Raw genomic sequence first — 4,566 nt, forward strand, 5'->3', positions numbered from 1 at the left:
ACTGCAGAACACATAACTGAAAGAGGCTAGCTAGATAAATCGCCCCTAAATCAGTAGACAGTACCCTCGTCCCCCTATATTTACATTTATGGCATTTGGCTGACGCTCTTGTCCAGAGCGACTTACAATTTGATCATTTTTTTTACACAGGTAGGCCAAGGTGGTGTTAGGAGTCTTGCCCAAGGACCCTTATTGGTATAGTGTAGGGTGCTTGCCCTGGTCGGGGACTGAACGGCAACTGTCTACGGCGTAGAAGGCAAAGGTGTTAACCACTACACTAACCAACCACGTTCATGTAAAAGATTATGGGAACCTCTGCAACAAGTACACAATCTGCTTTATCCACCAAACTAATGTTAGAGGAGAATAGCCCCAGCTATAGCTATAGCTATGTACCTGAAGCTGTGTTAGAGGCGGCTTTAGCTAACTACCTGCTTTGTCCACTCGTGAACCGGCAGACATCACAGGTGCTCTGAAATTATTTTACATTTTATCATTAAAATAGCGCTGATGACTGACAGCTTAAAAAATAATCAAAAACCTCAAATACAGTCATTTTCAAAGGCAAAATAAGCATAATGTTACACTAAAGCGTAAGTTTCTCTTTAGCACCCCCAGTGGACATTTGTTTCTCAAAAGTGCAGCAAAATGTACACAAGGGTACGTATTTGTGGCTCTGCAAAAAAGTGGTAAGAGGTACGTATATCCCATGAGACCAGGTTGGAATATACACTGTTCATGCCTTAAAATGCATAAAGGTAAAGCATATAGTAACTTACCTGCCAAGTATACTCACAATTATGTGATTACAATCAAACATTGATATTATAAAACACAACTAACTAATTTGAATATCCCAAAAAGAAACTATTTCTGGTGCACCATCAGAGATTTTGCTCTAGAACAGGTCTGGTCCATGTCCTATATGAGTACTGATAGGTTGCCTGGCTTTAGAACATTCTAGAGCAACACAAGTCTCTTTCTTTTTTACTGTGGCCGTGCTTGCTAAACAAATAAAGCTATAATTTCTTCCACTGTTTCCTCCCAAAAACATCACTCTGATCTGACTGATTGTGGTTCCATCAAAGTCTTCAAAGTTGTTCAAAAATCTTTAAATATACAGCCGGCAAGATGTGAAGTAAACGTATAATGTCACAAGGTCCCCAAAGTTGGATAAAATGTTTCCAAAAAATAAAAAGAACTGTGCAATGTCATTCTACACATTTTTATAGTGAACAAAATCACTCATCACAGCCAGGTTGTGCATGAGAGGGGCACGTTACAGGTATTGTGAGACAGAAAAAAAAGGATAGAGAGAGATGGAGTCAGAAAAAGAGCCTGTCTATGTGCGTTTGTCTTTTGGAATGGAGGTAATAATTTTCCCAGCAGTCCATTTTCTCTCCTTTCCCCGCTGAGTGGAATCCCAGCATGCTCCTGCCCGGCCACAGCTGGCAGACTCCATGGCAACCCCTGGTTCAAAGGTCACGAGGAGAGGTTGCTTTTATCTGCTAATGAGGTTGATACCTGGGGCTGCCTCTCTCTCTCTCTCTCTCTCTCTCTCTCACTGTTTCTCCCTTGCCCTGTTGCTCTGTGGAAAGCAGGAGGTTCCAGTGGGAGAAAAGAGGAGCACTTGACACCACCCATGCCATCCTTCCCTAAGATGAAGGGATGAGCACAGAGAGATGACTGGTCTCTCAGAAAGGAAACAAAAGGAAACTAAATTGCACGCAGGCCCCTGCGTTGCTACCTCCCCTGCTAAGTGCGTTCTCATGCTAATAAGACATAGCCACTCACACACTTTACATCTTTGATGGACTGTCAAAGGCGTTCAATGGAAGAGATAGATAGCACAACTGCTGCCCTTATTGTGTAGCATTTTATTATTGTTATTGTACATTCGAATATTTGTAAATACTGTGTTTTATTTACACTATATACAAATTAAATGAAACATAAAGTATGGACACACATATTACTGCTATTGGAACAAAGCCTCGTATCTCCATTTTTGTTGTTTTTCAGTTTGCCTGTTGCCTGTTACATTAAGTATAGATTTCATGATGAATGGAGCAAAAGAAATGGTCCAAAATGACAAGAGGAAAGAAGTCTGGTTCCACTGACATACATTAAAAGTAAAGTAAGTTTTTTCCTCCCCCTGTAAATTTACCATTTTAGTGATACCAGGTTTTGTTCTGACAGTAGATGTAAACAAAGTCACTCAAAGTGGTTTAATATGAAATGATTCATTGTAGAGAAATGCAAATATAGGCATTTTATGTACTATCTGAAAGCACCAGTGATCCTTCACATCTTCTGAGATTTATATATATTGTTGATAATGGTAAAATAGTGGTAAATTTGAGTTTTATTGGAGACTATTTTGTCTTACAAAGCCTTACTGATACCTTTCTGCCAAAGGTGCATTTTAAAAAATATGTGGAAAAACAATGTCTCATGCCTCATGGTATATACGCCTTGACCACCTCTTCTTACATTATTTCATGGACAAAAGAGGAGATATTCTGTCAAAAGTGTGTTTTCTAAACTTTCAATCAATTATAACTGGAGAAAAGAGATATTTTATTAAGATTTGTCAATGTTTAACATTTAAACAAATGGAAAAAAACACTTAAAACGGTCTAAACAGAATGTCAATTAAATATTCCTGATATAACTAGATATTCAGTTAACCCTTTAGAATACCAGGCTTATTACATATGAGGCTTTTTTATTTAGTAACCACAGGTGCTTCAATGCAAACAATTCTTAGGTTATAGAAGCATGTAATAAAACTTTGGGCCTGCATGCTCTGGTCATTTAAGGGGTTGAAAACGAAGGGCTATTACATTCCTAAGGCTTATTATTCAGTAACTATACAGACACAAACTGGCTCAACTATTCTTAAAGGGGCATTCCACCAATTTTTCAGAACTGTTCAGATCATTGAACAGTTGGTGATGGGAACCAGACATTTTAAAAGCTATAGAAAGTTATTACATGAAATGATTACAGAAACTCTGCTAGATGCCTGACACATTGTTTTATGAGGGTTTTAAACTTGATTTTGGCCTGAAAATGGGAGAGGTGCATGCAGGGTGATGTAAGGCAATATAGTATACAAAAAAAAGGGTTTTTTCTGATTTATCACCATTGTTAACATTGCAAATAAAAACGTATATAGGATCACTGATCATTTTGGATGGTAACGCAATATATTTGGATGGTAACGCAAAACATAGTTACTATAACCATCACTGTAAATTCAGTGTCTTAACTATTTCACATCTCAACAATTGAATTATGGAAACATTTTGAATAATTGATGGAAGTGTGCTTTATAGAAGTGAACCTGTTGGTGGGTCCGTACCATTTAAGGGGGTTAATTATGTTCTTAGAGATAAATGCTTATGAAATGTAAACCAAATATATAACCCAGTTTCTAAACATGTTGGGACACTGTGCAAATTGTAAATAAAAAAAGGGTGCAATGATGTGTAAATCATAAAAAAACTGTATTTCATTGAAAATAGAACAAAGACAACATATCAAATGTTGAAACTAAGAATGTTTATTGGTTTTTTTTTTGTCTGTTTGTTTTTTTAATATATGCCCATTTTGAATTTGATGCCAGCAACATGCTTCAAAAAAATTGGGACAGGGGTTTTTTAGCACTGTGCTGCATCACCTTTTCTTTCTCAACACTCTGTAAGCGTTTGGGAACTGAGGAGAGTTTTGAAAGTGAAATGTTTTCCCATTTTTGTATGGATTTCAGCTGTTCAACAGATCGGAGTTGCCTTTGTCATTTTTTGCTTCACAATGTTGCAAAGGTTTTCAATGGGTGACAGGTCTGAACAGCAGGGATGTCAGTTTAGCACCTGGACTCTTTTACTACAGAACCATGCTGTTGTAATTCATACAGATACATGTGGTTTGGCATTATCTTGCTGAAATAAGGAAGGCCTTCACTGAAAAAGACATTGTCTGGATAGCAGCATATGTTGCTCCAAAAGCTGTGTATATCATTCAGCACTGTTGGTGTCCTCATAGATGCTATGTGCACCAATGAACTCCCATACCATCATGGATGCTGGCTTTTGAACTGTGAGCTGATAACAAGTTGGATGGTCCCTGTCCTCTTTAGCCCAGTGGATGCAATGTGCATGATTTCCAAAAAGAATTTCAAATTTTGCTTTGTCAGTCCAAATGACACTTTTCCTCTTTACCTCAGTCCAAATAAACTGAGCTCAGGTCCAGAAAAAGGGGCATCGTTTCTGGATCCTGTTCATGTATGGTTTCTTCTTTTCATGGTAGAGTTTTAACTTGCATTTGTGGACACAGCAACAAACTATGTTTACAGACAATGGTTTTCAGATGTGTTCTTGAGTCTATGCAGTGATGTCCACTACAGAATTGTGTCTGTTTTTAATGCAGTGCCTGAAGATTATGATCAGCCAATACTGGTTTGTGAGTTCAGACCACGCCTTCAATATGTGGTGGTAGTATGAGCGAGAATTGATTGAAGGAGGGGGGAGAACTCTGAGAACTTGGGCTGGAGTTCTGGGCAGC

Source organism: Pygocentrus nattereri, chromosome 7 (genome assembly GCF_015220715.1).
Source record: "Pygocentrus nattereri isolate fPygNat1 chromosome 7, fPygNat1.pri, whole genome shotgun sequence".
NCBI classification, from domain to species: Eukaryota; Metazoa; Chordata; class Actinopteri; order Characiformes; family Serrasalmidae; genus Pygocentrus; species Pygocentrus nattereri.